Here is a 16172-nt window from a genome sequence, read left to right on the forward strand (position 1 = left end):
GGGAGACCAGGAGAAGCACCTGGCTCCTGGCTTCGGATCAGCCTGGTGCACCAGTCGCAGCAGCCATTGAGGGAGGAACCAATGTAAAAGGAAGACCTTTCTCTCTGTCTCTCTCTCTCACTATCCACTCTGCCTGTCAAAAAAATAAATAAAAAAATAAAAATAAACATACATGTACACATACAAATACAGATGTATACTTACATGCATGAATTCACCTGTGTATGTATGTGTTTATATGTGTGTCTGTCTGTATGTCTTCAAGATGATTTCCCCATCTGCTCTCTGAATTCCCTTCTTTCCTCTTACTTTAGAGACTTTGTCTCATCCACTAACTTCTTTCTTCGACAGCTTCAGTTTCTCCCAAATTTTTGGATCTTTATTATTTGAGAGCATTCATCTCTTTTTAACCTAGAAGACAAAAAATAGCAAATAATAAAAATACCAGATATGCTAACATATATAACAGATAATAATAAAACAATATTCTTGTAACATCTCTCACTAGTTATCACATTGTCTCTCTTCCCTTTAAAAATTGCTCCTTCCCATGATGCACTCTGTTTTGCTATGATTTTTCCACCCTCTACTAGTTCTTCTCATCCCCTGGCTGTGCTCCAGTCCTCACTAACATCAGCTGCATCCCTGCAGGATGGACTACTCCTGTCATTGCCAATGGGTCTGTCGGTGTCCTCTTCACTCTTCACTTTCTGTGGCCAGTCTTGTCTGCTGTGTTGGCTTCATTTAGCCCGCATGTTCTAATACTTCCCATAACTATATCTGCCATCTATGTTGCTTTCCAGGCTCCATATTCACTTATTCAAACACCTCCTAACTATTCTCCTAACCGTACTCCTCCTATTCTCTAAGTCATCCTCCAGGAAGAAATTTTACGTTCTAAAAGGTAATTTTGAACATGATTCTTTCTCAATTATGGGTCGTAATCATTTTCCCCCTTACCCTCCTTGGTTTCTCTACTCAAACATGTAGATCACTGAACCTGTTCTTCTTTCTCTTTTGTCTTTTATATGTTCTGCTTCCTCTACCTCCTTTCTCCCATTTAATGTAAACTGTTTAGATATCTAGTAAGATTTTTCTCATCCTTTAAGAGGGCTGAGGTAGATACCACCTGTGTACTCCTGTTCACTCTCTGTTTCTCTGTTCTTCTGTTTCCTTATGTTCCTCTCAGACTGACTACCTTCATCCCCAATATATTGGCAATTTCCCAAGAGCCAGAATTGTCTCTGGGTAGGGTTTGTTTACTTAGAGAATTGTTCAAAAGATTAGAGAATAAGTAAACCACACAGCCAGCCTTGTAAGCTTACACTGACACCGAACATATCCACACCAGAAAAATCGCAGGTGTATCATCACAGATCTTTCTTATGTTTTGTTTGCACCGTTTGTTGTGCTCATTCTTCCCACAGCATCGCTCATGGTCATCCTCCACTGAACGTTCCCACCTTAGTCGGTGACATCAGCACCTGCACTAACCTTCCCTCTCCAACATGGTGTCAGCTCTCTCTCTCTAAATAGTGAGCTCCAAGGCATCCTGCCCTCACAGTGTCTTCCTCACATCCATCTTGGTGTTCCCCACTTTCAGTTCAGTGCAGGAACATTTTGGCAATTCCACACCCCCAAACCAGTCAGCAAATCCAGTAAACCCTCTGCAAGCTGTCTGCCTGGCAGCTTCTTTTCTGATTCCCCCATTCCTTATATTATATACCCGACACCATTCCATGAATTTCCTCTTTTCCTCTCTTTGAAAACATTTCTCCACTGCAGTGTATCTCTGAAACAGCTCTTGTCTGCCAAGGAAATTTACATTTCCAGAGTGCAAGCAGGGCAGAGGTAGGATATTCAACGTTGCATACAAAGTTAAGTACAAGAACAGAAGCAGATTTTATTCACTTTCTCCTGTCTTCAGGCTTCACCTCTGCCAGCTTGAGTTCCTGGGTCATAAACTTGAGTGATGCTGATCACATCTCACCACATCTCTTTCTTTCAATCATCAGCAGTTACTCATTCTGGATCATTCCTGGTTTCTATTCTTAGGCAATAGGTTTTGTTTGACAAATTCATATATCTGGTCATTTACAAATCTAGGCAAGTTCCACCGGAACATCTCTGTCATCCTTCAATTCACTCCTTATTGCTTTCCTAATGAATAAATGCTGTCTCCAAGCCTTCTCTCCTCTCCTCCCAGCCCTGTTACAACAATGGACTTATCTATGCAATAGTAGATAAATGATGACATTAAGAATAATTTTCTTTATCTTCTTTTCTCTCTATTCTAGATTTCCTACTCTATCCTTTAATTCTTTTCTTTTTGCAGGAGACAATATCCCTTCTATCATTCTGGTGAATTCCTAATACCTGTTATTTAATCCTCTACCTGACTATTCTGTTGAGGAACATAACCCATGCATTTTTTATACATAGTTCCTCATATGCAGTGTTTAATTTGCAGTACCATTCTACCTCAATATCTGAGAATAGAATCTATGTGTCATTTAAGATTCCTGCTTCCTCTTTGGAAGCCAAGGGTCAGTTCTTCACAAGTCTCTCCATCGTCACCTGGAAAGGAATTCTCTAAACTGCCCTCTCCCACCTCACTCCCCAGGAAGCAAAATTCACTTCACTTGAACTTGCTTGCCCCTCCTTGAACTTTACTACAGCGCTGTGTACTTATCTGTGACCCATTTCCTGCTCTCTCTTCCACATTAGTGTCTTCTCACCATCCTGAGAATATCAGACCCAGGCTTACCTCCCTGATGTCAGCTTCTCAGATTGTTTCTCATTCCCAGGTTTCATGCATAGCTCAGTCTTCATTAATATACAGAATTGAATCTCAACTCTTGCCTCATCCAGTGTTTATTCCCCCTTTTCCTTTGGGAATGGGAGTTCTCTTCCCCTGTGCACCTTTTCCTTTCTCAGCTCTGATCCCCCTCCCTATTCAACACGAGGACCTAAGGCACAGAAGTGTGTGCTTAGGTATGTAGCCAGATGGACATGACCTACTGAAAGATATCTTGAACATCCAGGGTGACAACTGGGGGATATTCAACCCCAATTTAAAGATTTTTGGCCTGGAAATTTTTATTTCCTGTTCCCAAACTAGCTCCTTTCTATGCTCTTAATCTTACTCTGTCTGCCCCTTGTCTTCTCATTGTTTTGCCAAAACATTTTCTTCATGGGACTTTTTTCATTCTTCACCTCCCTAGTGTCTGTATTCAAAACAATGCTTTTTCACCTTGCATCTCTTTCATTAGCCCAGTATTTCATTTCTTAGTGTGACCAAATAATATTTGATTGCACATATATAATGTATTTTATTTATAAATTCATCTATTGATGGACATGTGGGTTATCTTCCTTTGCTTGCTATTACAAATAGTGCTGATAAAAGTATTTATGTACAAGTTTCTGTGTTAAAATATTTTTATATCTCTTGGGTATATATCTAAGAATCAAATGACTGGATTACATATTCACTATTTAATTGTTTAAGGATTTGCCAGTCAGTTTTCAGAGTGGCTGTGCTATTTTACATCCTCACGAGCAGTGCATAAGGATTGCATCTTCCCCATATCCTCACCAACACTTACTGTTAATGTGAAATTTTGAATGTGTACATTTTAGCAAATGTGGAAGGATAGTTCGTTGTGGTTTTGATTTACATCTCCCTGAAGATTAATGATGTCAATGGCATGTTCATGTGCTTACTAGTCATTTTATCTTATCTGCTTTGGAGAGCTGTCTATTGAGATTTTTTTTGCCCATGTTGTTATTTGAATATTTAACTTTTTATTGAGTTGTAAGGATTCTTTGTTCTATGTACTAGATCTTTAGTATATATAACTTGAAAGTATTTCTTTCATTTTAAGAGTTTTTTTTCATTTTCTTGATGATGTCCTTTAAATAAACATGAAAGTTTTATTTTTATTTTTAAGTTTGATGTAGCTCAGTTTACCTATGTTTTCTTTTGTTGTTCATGCTTTTGGTGTTATATCTAAGGAGACTTTGCCCAATTCATGAATATCTTTCCTTAAGTTTTCTTCTGGGAGTTCTATAATTTTGTTCTCTGATTTTTGTAACGATTGTCAATATTATATGTTGGTTTGCAATCTTTCTGGGTTTATTTATTAGGGTTTTAAATATATATATACATATATGAATATACATACATATATATATGTGTGTTCATGTCATCTGTGAATAGAAGTACTGTTATTTATTCCTTTTCATTCTGGGTAGTGTTTTTTTAAAAGATGTATTTATTTATTTGAAAGAGTTATACAGAGAGAGAGGAAAGGCAGAGAGGGAGAGAAAGAGGTCTTCCATTTGCTGGTTAACTCCCAGATGGCCATAATGGCCAGACCTGTGCCAATCCGAAGCCAGGAGCCAGGAGCTTCTTCCAGGTCTCCCACGCAGGTGCAGGGGCCCAAGGACTTGGGCCATCTTCTACTGCTTTCCCAGGCCATAGCAGAGAGCTGGATAGGAAGTGGAGCAGCTGGGTCTTGAACCAGTGCCTATATGGAATGCTGGCACTGTAGGCGGTGGCTTTACCCACTATGCTGTAGTGCCGGCCCCATCTGGGAGGTGTTATTTGCTGTTATTGGGCAGTTTAATTTTCATTGATGTTTTTTATCAGATTAAGGGAGTTCCATTCTATACCAGTTTGTTGAATATCTCTTTCATTTTCAAAGGGTGTATGCTAGATATTTTTCTTAGTTCACTGATTTGTCTTTCAGCATTTTAGAAATATAATCCCACAACGTTTTCACCTTCATGGCTACTAATCTCTTTCAGGATCCCTGGAATTTATAGTCCCTTTCTCTTGATTTTTCCAAGGTTCTCCTTTTCTCTTTGTCTTTCAATATTTGCATTATTATGCTGTGGATCTTTGAGTTTATCCTGATTAGTCTGTTGAGCTTCTTGGATGTGTAGATTAATTTAAAAACTTATAGAAAGTCTGCTAATACTATTAATTTTAAAATATTTATTTTATTTATTTGAAAGGTAGAGTTACAGACAGAGGTGGAGAAAGAGAGAGGTCTTCCATCTTCTGGTTCATTCCCCAAATGGTCGTAATGACTGGTACTGGGCCAGGATGAAGTCAAGAGCCAGGAGCTTCTTCCCGGTCTCCCACATGGGTGCAGGGGCCCAAGTACTTCTGTCTTTTGGTACTTTTCCAGGTACATTAGCAGGGAGCTGGATTCGAAATGGAGTAAGCGGGACTCAAACTGGTGCCCATATGGAATGCTGGCGCTGCAGGCTGGTGTTTTAACTGGCTGAGCCACAGCGCCAGCCCCTGCTATTATTTTTCCTAAAACTCTTTCTGTACCTTTCTTTTTCACATCTCTTCTTAGGGTTCCTATTATGAATTCATTGGTACACTTGGTTGTGTGTCACATGTCTGTGAGCCTTTGTTCATTTTAGGTCATTTCTATCTTTAGTTTTTCAGATAAGATAATCTAAATCAGTCTATCTTCATGTTAGCTGATTTTTTTCTTCTGTATTCAAATCTTTGAGCTATAATGGTGAAATTTTGATTGTAGTTATTTTACTGTTGATCATCAAAATTTTTATTTGGCTCTTTTAATAAATTCTCTTTGTTAACATTTTACATTTGATGTGATGTTTTTCTCATACATTCCTTTCGCTCTATAGACACAGTTTGCTTTAGCTCTGTGTACATATTTAAAATTAGCTGATTTAAAGTATTTATAAAGTAAGTCTAATATCTGGGCTTTTCAAGAAAGGTTTCATTAATTTTCCCCTTCCCCCTGTATGGGCCATATGTTGAATGTCTGCATGTCCCATGATTTTTCTTTCTGTCAGAATGGGAAAATCTAAATAGTATAATATGACTTGGCAAATTAGATCCCCCCCATTCTTGTGATTTATTATTGTCAGTGATTATTGTAGGTTTTTCTTCAAGTGACCTATTGAACTATTTCTGCAAAGTTTTCATCCTTTGCTTTATATAGTTACTGGATTTTCTATTTTATTCTCATCATATTGCTAATGAATGGACAGAGATTTTCTTAAAAACCTAAAAAAAATCTTGTCTTTGTTGAGGGGTTCTGTTAGCACTTTTAGACACATATTCAACACTCAGCCATGCAGTTTACAACCCTTCTTTATTTAGCTTTCCCTTAGATTTGCAGCATCTTGTCAGCAAAAAGTTCAAGCTTAGGACTTTTTACAGCCCTACACACACACACACACACACACTACTCCTAGATTCTCAAGGATAGTCAGTGCTTTTTAAAGCCCCTATGGGTATCTCATTACCCAGTTTTTCCTTTTTAATTTTTGATTAGCTTGTTGTTTACCACAATGGTTACCCACTGTTGCAGCCAGTAGTGAAGTTAAAAACTCTTGCTTACATGGTTTTTTTGTTTTTAAAGATTTTTTTTTTATTTGTTTGACAGAGTTAGACAGTGAAAGAGAGAGAGAGAGAGAGAGAAAAGTCTTCCTTCTGTTGGTTCACCCCCCAAATGGTCTCTACAGCCAGAGCTACGCCGATCCAAAGCCAGGAGCCAGGTGCTTCTTCCTGGTCTCCCATGCGGGTGCAGGTGCCCAAGCACTTGGGCCATCCTCCACTGCCTTCCTGGGCCACAGCAGAGAGCTAGACTGGAAGAGGAGCAACTGGGACTGGAACCCAGCGCCCATATGGGATGCTGGTGCCACAGGTGGGGGATTAGCCAAGTGAGCCACGGCGCCGACCCCAGCCTACATTGTTTTTAACAAATCTCCCCTCAACTCTTCTTCATATTGAAGAGAGCTTTTAACACTGGACAAGTTCCCTTTAAGCTTTGTACATTGTGTCTTCTTGGTAGTCAGCAGACAGATTAGACATATATTGGCAATTCTTTGAGAACCAGATTTTGAAGGGGCCCCAGCATCATTTTGCTCTCTCCTGTGGCTGCCAAGCTTCCCTAGGAATCAGGCTCTGAATAGTGGGAAAGAGTAGTTTAGTGAACCTGGGTTTCTTTTGGAGTTGATGAAAATATTCTGGAATTTGACCATGGTGATGGTTACACAGTATTGTAAATGTACTAGAAGCCACTAACTTGTACATTTTAAAATGGTTACAATTGTGAATTTTATGTCATTATAATCTTATCTCAATAAAAACTTGAATACATTCAGTATCACACAAATAATATATGATGGTATATAATTGAAAATTGGATTCCGAAATCTTTGTTCTTACTCCTCTACTTCCAAATAACACAGGAATTCACTCTCCCTATCCTTTCTGATTAAATCATTCTATTTCCCCTGGAGCTGGATGTAACAAAGGGCTACAATCCATCATGTGCTGGAGGCTGCTCTCATAGGATCATGACAGCCAAATGTCAAATTTCCAAGAATTTTGAAGCACATCAGCATCGTATTGCTATCTTGAAATCAACCATGATGAGAGTATCTACATCTCAGGAATCAGCAACTCTGTAAATCAACCTCTAATAGCCAGTTGATAAACGTGCACCAATGCATTCTAGCTACTGTCATATTGAAGCTCATCTTAGCCTGATATGGCTCAGGCCATGACCTAACTTCACAACTTATCTGTGGGGCAGGCATTTAGCATAGCAGTAAAGATGCCACTTGGGATTCCTGCATCCCATATTAAAGTGCCTGGGTTTGAGTCCTAGTTCCACTCCCAACTCCAGCTTCCTGCTAGTGTACCCTCCAGGAGGTATTGGGTGATTACTCAAGTAGTTGGGTTTTTGTTAGCCACATTGGAGACCCAGACTGAGTTCTTTGCTTCAGTTTGGACCAACCCTGGATGACATAGGAATCTGGGGAGTGAATTAGAGAATGGAAGCTTCTCTCTTTCTGTCTCTCTGCCTTCCAAATACATTTTTAAAATAATCAACTCTTCAAATGTGCACTTCAACCACTCTGTTAGGTTTGTTTCTGATTTTTATGTTCCCTTGTTTCATTTGTTTCCAATTTCCCCTTATATTTATTTTTTTAAAAAAAAACTTATTCGTTTACTTGAGAGGTAGAGTTACAGAGAGAGGGCGAGACAGAGAGAAAAGTCTTCCATCAACTGGTTCAGTTCCCAAATGGCTACAACAGCCAGAGCTGAGCTGATCTTAAGCCAGGAACCAGGAGCTTCTTCCAGATCTCCCACATGAGTGCAGGGGCCCAAGCACTTGGGTCATCTTCTACTGCTTTCCCAGACCAGAGCACAGAGCTGGATCAGAAGAGGAGCAGCCATGGCAGCAAACAATGCCCACATCAGATGCCCATGCCACAGGCGGAAGCTTATCCTAGTACACCACAGTGCTGGCCCTGTCCCCTCATATTTCTAAGCTTTGTAATATTATTGAGCAGGATGTCATTGCACATTATTTGATTATGATTTAGGTAAATCTTTTAAAGCCCAGGTATTTGTGTAGCTACAGAGAATTAAAAATAGAGACAGGGATAGACATAGGGAAATAGCTGTCCAAGACTAACAGGTTTGAATTTCATAAAAGTAGAAGACTATTTACATTGGAAATTTGCACTGAGCTTTGCTGGGTTTTCAATATTTATTTTATCCTGAATGCACACACACAGTATTCTGGACCACAGAACTATTATAATAATTTACTTAAAAATCAAACAATAACCATGTGGTTCCTCACACCTGATTCTTACTGCTGGGATTATATAAGGGAAGTCAGGTCAAGTGCTCTTTGTAGAAATATGTATCATAGGCAAAGAACAAAAAAAATTGCTCTCTACTTATAGAAGCCAAGATAGTGCCTCTCCCCACCAACACAGTTGCCTTCCTTTTGAGAAAACTTTTTTAGAGACTAATGGAATATGAATTTTTCAGGGGAAAGGTAAGACCATTGCTACCTACTTTACCACCAGATGATGTCTCCAGAAGTAAATCTCTCTGTAAGTCTCAGGATTGTGTCATAAATTAATTTCCCAAGTCTTGCTCTTAGCCCCACACCCTAAGTTTTTGAAAAAATCGATTCAGAAAGTCCTACCCCGGGGAACAATAGTACATATATTATGAAATACATAGGAAATCTATTTCATAATAAATGAAGAATTTAGGCAGACAACTGAGAAGAAAGGCCCATGGTTATGCAACATGGTAAAAATTTCCTTGAAAATTCTCACAGGGCATCTGAAGCAGGGTGAGTGAGTATGGGAAGCTCCCATTGCCTGGGATATGGACAGCAAGTGCAGATGGCGCACACAGTGCCGATGGTCATCCTCCATCCAAAGCGGGAGGCTCATTCTGATGGGGAAATTCTGTGGGAAGATGCTTCTTGTAGCTAAGCATCCCTTGTGGAAAAAGAAAGAAGCAGGGAGATAGAGGGACTTTGTTATAGACGAAGGATGAGGTTTCTGCTTTTCTTTGCTTTTGGCCTTTGACCAAAAGGAGGGAGAAACTTCCTATCAGGAAATATAATGACATTTAAAAAATGGCACAACATTGCTGTATAGAATTTTATAATATCTAAAGGCTTTTTTTCTTTAAAATTTATTTATTTGAAAGTCAGAGTTATACAGAGAGACAAGGAGAGACAGAGAGAGAGAGAGAGAGAGAGAGAGAGAGAGAGGTCTTCCATCCACTGGTTTGCTCCCCAATTGGCTGCAAAGGCTGGAGCTGCACCAATCCAAAGTCAGGAGCCAGGAGTTTCCTCCAGGTCTCCCATGCAGGTGCAGGGTCCCAAACCCCTGGGCCATCCTACACTGAACTTTCAGGCCACAGCAGAGAACTGGATTGGAAGTAGAGCAGCCAGGACTCGAACTGGATCCCACATGGGATGCTGGCAATGCATTCGTCAGCTTTATCTACTATGCCACAGAGCCGGCCCCTCTAAAGGCTTTAACACTGGCTTTATCACTAGATTTTCACCCCAAGAACCCTGTAAATAGGTCTTTTAAAAATATTATTTATTTGAAAGAGTCACACAGAGAGAAGGAAAGGGAGAGAGAGAGAGAGGTCTTCCATCCTCTGGTTCACTCCCCAGATGACCACAACGGCTGCATCTAGGCAGATCCAAATCCAGGAGCCAGGAGCCAGGAGCTTCCTCCAGGTCTTCCAAGCGGGAGCAGGGGTCCAAGGACTTGGGCCATCTTCTACTGCTTTCCCAGGCCATAGCAGAGAGCTGGATTGGAAGTGGAGCAGCTGTGACTGGCTCCCACTTGGGATGCTGCCACTGTAGGTGGCGGCCTTACCGGCTATGCCACAGTGCTGGCCTCATTAAATAGGTTTTAAGTTTATTAAGGGGCTGCTTAGTGGCAACTTGGGAGTGTCCCTTCCTCACTCCCACCCTACCTCCTTTTCTTACTTTTTAAAAAATTTTTACAATGATATACTTACATTTTCTTTACAATCACAAGCTTAACATTCCACTAAACAAAGAATTCCATAAGTAGCAAGCAGAAAAATCACTGTTCCTTAAGAGTATAGACAAGGGCTATAGACAATAATCAAATATGAATCCCTTTTAAAACATAGTTTTATTTGAAAGGCAGAGGAAGTTCTGATCTGCAGGTTCACTCCTCAAGTGTCCCCAGTGGGACACTTGCCGCTGAGCTGAAACCAGAAGTCCACAGTTCAATCCAGGTCTTCCAAGTGGGTTGAGGGAATCTGACTACTTGAACCATCACCTGCTGACCTGCAGGGTACACATCAGCAGGAATCTGCCATTGACAGCGAGGCCAGGACTGGAACGCAGGCATATGGGATGTGCACCAAATGCCCACCCCTAGGATTGAGTTGTTAAATCAATCAGGACCCAATAGCAGAAGCAACAAGCACCACTCAGCAGTGGTGACTAGAGGGAGAAGCTGAAGCTGAATATCTGAAATCTGAAGTGACAAGACTGGCAAGTGTCCATGGAAGAGTTTTATATGAAAATTCAACTGTTTGATAAATATTACCTTCTTTGTGATAACCATGGCGTTCTCCAACCTGTTTTAGGCTTGAATCAGAAAGAACCTGTATCGTTCCTCTCATCTACCCATTCTGTAACTCAAGTAACCACTATATATATTTACATAAATAAACGTTTATAGCAATAAGAATGTAGCACTCAGAGAGTACGAATTTCCTCAAACTCATGCTCACACAACAAATACAGAGATTTCCCTGTGGGCTATTCTAGTAGCAGAGAGCACGTTCTATTTTGAAAGCCTCGGGGGATTCTTCTCTCTCAGGATACTGCCTGTCCTGGAATATCTGAGCCTGTGAGATTCACCCTAGCCTTTGGGACCCCAGAACTTCAGGAGCTAGACCCTGGAGAAGTGCCTCACTGTGCATCATAGCTCACTGATGGGGGTTGTGTGTGTGTGATCCCTCTGAGTGCCCTCTCTGAAGGGCCAGAGTGAGGATAAGAGGACCAGCCTCTTGACAATGCTGTTTCTTGTCATCCTCAGTCCCTATCCTGGGCCTGGGGCTTGGTGAGTGCTGGCAGGTGGGCGAGACAGGCAGGACTGGGAAGTCAACAGCAGAGTTCAGATTCTAGAGAAGTTTAACTGATGGGCACATAGAGACCGGGAAGAGCAAGGAGCGGCAGTTAAGACTGGGTTGAGCTCAGTCTAGTTTCCCCTTGGAATATTGTCTTAGAGGTTGGAAGGGCTATGGATAAGTGGAGCACAGGGAACAAGTGATACCGCGGTTTATGGAGGCTGCAATTCAACAGCCCCAACTACAGGATCAAGAATAATAGTCTGACTCTGGTTTCGATATGACTTGTGACTTTCTGGCATCTTGGTGTTCTGCCCATCCATGTAGAAGGGTACTTCTAAAACCTTGTAGAAAAGTGGAATTAAAAGTTATGTTTATTTTGGTGCAAGACAATTTTGAAATCCATGCATAGCTTCCCCCCATATGTGTTTTCCATGAATTTTTTGAAGACTCTTCAAATATTTGCATGTGTTTATAGTAATAAAGATATCTCACAACAGCTCTTATTGAGAACCTTATGTTTTCCAGACACTGAGTTGACAACCTTTCCATGTAACATATACATTAAATTGATGAGAAAATATTCATTTTAGCGAGATCAAATAAATAAAGATCAGGAAACTGTTCCCAGGCAAGGAAAGTACAAGTTAAACGAGAGGGGTTTAATCGAGCCTTAGATGATAAACAGAACTTAGCTTGCAGGTAGGATAAGAGTGGGAATGATTGCTTTAGATCAAGGAGAAGTATGTGCACTGGAGGAACATATGCCTAGGTCACCTCTATTTAGAATAGCACGCATTATTTATTTGGATTTTATTTTTCTGCATCTATTGTAAACAGCTCAGTCTTCAATGCAAACAGTTCAATGCATTCTACTTGATGACATCTTGCAGCATGAGAGTTCCATCTCAAGCAATGGCTGTGGCTTTATTCTTCTTTATCAAAAAGGTCTCCACTATCTCTGTTTCATTCGTTTTGCTCAGCTCGGAGGAAAGAGATGAATTTCAATGAATGCTTATGTAAAAACTTAATAACTAGATACCATAGTTGGAATCTGGAAATGATGAGGGGGCTTATTATGAAAATTGTTTTATAACATACTCATTTTCAGAAAAAGCAGAATGTCTACTATCAAACATTCCTGGAGTCTGTCAAAAATCCTGAAGAGGAAGCAAGTTTGGCTGAACAAGATTACACAGTTGGATCATTCGACAGTGTCTATGGTTAAGTTTAAGGCTGATGATCATGAAAATATAAAGACACTAACATGAAATGTTAATGGGGAAAATGAGGTGAGGAGAATATGGGAAGTTTTTTATAAGATCATGAAGTAAAAAGTCAAAGATTTTTCTTTTTCCCATGACCGAGTACTAATTAGATTGATTAATCTAGGAATTTAATTTGGAGGTCAATGAAGTAATGGTAAACAAAATACTGATAAGAGAATGGTTGAAATGCTGAATTTCAGAATTCAGACTCCATAGAGGAGAATGAAAAGATATCTGGACACTGCATGAATGGTAAGAGACAATTACTCTGGTAGAAGTTTCAAGTGTTTTGAAGAGTAAATTGATAATAACTGAGTCGTATAACCAAACAGATACAAGTGGAATGCCTAAATTTGTGATTTATGGGGTCAACTAATTTTGGATTACAATGCTTCAAAGATAGAGACCTGGGGACTAGTATTGTGGTGCCGTGGGTTTCGCCTCCACTTGTCACATTGGCATTCTGTGTTAGAGTGCTGATTTGACTGACTAGTCTGCTTCCTGTCCAGCTCTCTGCTAATGTGCCTAGGAAAGTAGTAGAAGATGCCCCAAGTACTCAGGATCCTACCACCCATTAGGGAGACCTGGATGAAGTTTATAGTTCCTGGCTTCAGGGTGGCCAAGCCATGACTGTTGTGACCATTTAGGGAGTGAATCAAAGGAGGGAAGAGTCTCTCTCCCTGGCTTACTTGCTCACTCACTCTCGCTCTCACTCTTGCTGTGTGTGTGTGTGTGTGTCTACCTCCTACCATCTACCCTTTTGCTCTCCCTTTCAAGTAAATAAATAGTAAAAAAATTTTTAAATGATAGGGCTCTAGAATTGGGTGCTTGTGCTTCAGTAACAATATAAAGTTATCCTTTGAGGATAAAGTTTTGGATTGGTGAGTCACAAGAATGTGAAACTTCTTGTAGTTAATAGTGAGACATCTATCTTCAAAGAATGATGAAAAATTACAAGAAGAACTGTGAACTATAGCAAGGAAACAGACAGAGCAGTAAATGAGTAGATTGTTACTAAAGAACATGGTTTACCTACTTATTTTAAACAATAGAGTGCTAAGAAGAAATGTTGGCAAGTGTCATGACTTAAACCTTCATTGAGGAGTGTACCTTTTAACAGTGCAAGGTAACTTTTGCTCTGGTTAAAGCCTACTTAAATTAAATTTTATTTTTTCTTTTGTTTAAAGATTTTTTATTTTTATTTATTTGAAAGATAGTTACAGAGAGAGGCAGAGAGAGAGAGAGAGAGAGAGGTCTTCCATCCTCTGGTTTACTCTACGGATGGCTGCAACTGCCAGAGCTGCTCCGATCCAAAGCCAGGAGCCAGGAGCTTCTTCTGGGTCTTCCACATGGGTGCAGGGGCCCAAGGACTTGGGCCATCTTCCATTGCTATCTCAGGCCATAGCAGAGAGCTGGATCAGAAGAGGAGCAGCTGGGACTAGAACCGGTGCCTATATGGGATGCTGGCACTTCAGGCCAGGGCGTTAACCCACTGAGCCACAGTGCTGGCAACATTTATTATCTTAAGTGACATGTTGGTATCATGCTTTCAACTAGTTAAGTTCTTTAAATTTTTCTTTACTTGGTTTAATTTTGTATCTTTTGTTACACAGATTTCATATGTGTGCTATTTGCCATATAGTCTATTTTTTTTTTTGACAAGCAGAGTTAGACAGTGAGAGAGAGAGAGAGAGAGAGAGAGAGAGACAAAGGTCTTCCTTCCATTGGTTCACCCCACAAATGGCCGCCAAGGCCAGCGCGCTGCACCGATCTGAAGCCAGGAGCCAGGTACTTCCTCCTGGTCTCCCATGTGGATGCAGGGCCCAAGGACCTGGGCCATCCTCCACTGCACTCCCAGTCACAGCAGAGAGCTGGACTGGAAGAGGAGCAACCGGGACAGAATCTGGCGCCCCAACCGGGACTAGAACCCGGGGTGCTGGTGCTGCAGGCAGAGGATTAGCCTAGTGAGCTGCAGCGCCGGCAGCCATATAGTCTATTGACTGCATAAATAATTTTGATTATGTACACAGAAGTCTAAGGAAAGACTTTTGGGTTTGATTCTTAGCTCTACTATTTCCTCATTGCATCATTTTTTGACAGCTTATTTAATTTATGTCTGCTTCAGTTTTTGCATCTTCAAAATATGAGTAATAATTTTATGTATCTCCTAGGATTATGAAGAGAGTTACAAATGTGACCCTATGTAAAGATCTTATTTTTTGTACAAAAATGAAATTGGTCAAAAAAATATGAACTCTAGTTATAAAATTTACTTATTTGCTTTTATCTTGACCCAAGATTTAAAATATATAAATTCTATTTTTTCCACTAGAGGTCTCCTCTGTACTTACAAATAACACACTTGAACAGTTTTTTTCTAATTCTTAAGTGAGATTTCCACATTTATTCCTAAGGATGAACTGAAGCCTGAGCCTCATGTTCTTTCTCATATCATCCGACTGTGTGAGGTTTGAAAAAGCAGTCACAGAAAATTCTGGTCTGTACATCCTGAGGTTCTACATACAGTGCAAGGATCTCAGGTCAGTCATTGGAATTGGGGCAGGGTTGTTCTAGGCAAACTACAGTTCCAGTGACTGCTCCTTTACATCTTTCTTTATACCTCCATGCTGCTGCTGCTGCTGCTGTTGCTTTTTTTTAAGTTTTAAGATTTTTATTCAGTGAGAGAAATGCAGAGGAGAATGGGGGTCCTATCTAAAAGAAAGATAAATCTGGTTTCATACAGAGTACCAGGAGCCAGCCACATGGAGTAGCATGCAAGCCAGGAAAGCATGGGGCGGGTGGCTTGAAGGCCAGGTGCCCTGGAGGCGCAGGGCCCATGTTGCTTCTGAAATCGGAGTATTGAGACAACCCCTGGTGTGGGACAGCAGCATGAAAGACTGTTGGCTATGGAATCTAATGACCTTCCCTCTGCCAGTTACTAAACGTGAACTCTTAGGTAGGATTACTTCTCAGAGTCTCCGTTGCTTTAAAAGAAAAAAGAGGGAGATAAAAATACTTATCTCAGAAGATTAGTCTAAGTAAGACTTCATAATACCCGGGTGTGTTATAGTAGTCTGTAATTGTTAATTATCTCATTTTTCTCAGTTGTGACCCACATTTCTCTGTTTTTCTTGTCTATAGCTAGACTATTTTATCTGTACTCACATATATACAACAGCAAATCACGTTGACTCAGGAGAACCCAGTCACTGAAATGGGAATAACATTTTATGCAGTTTGAGGAAGATTCCAGAGTAATAAAATGACTAGGACTGGGAATACTGGGTCTGGGGAATCCTTCTTGAAGTGATGAGCATTGATCACAGTAGTGATGAGAGGTTTCTTTTTTCAAAAATGAGAAAAGGGAGGAAGGGTGGAAGAAAATTCACCATGCAATTGGCTCATGTTCATCCTACATGATTTGTTTCTAGGACACAGAAGCTGTTCTTCAGATCTCA

Source organism: Lepus europaeus, chromosome 7 (genome assembly GCF_033115175.1).
Source record: "Lepus europaeus isolate LE1 chromosome 7, mLepTim1.pri, whole genome shotgun sequence".
NCBI classification, from domain to species: domain Eukaryota; kingdom Metazoa; phylum Chordata; class Mammalia; order Lagomorpha; family Leporidae; genus Lepus; species Lepus europaeus.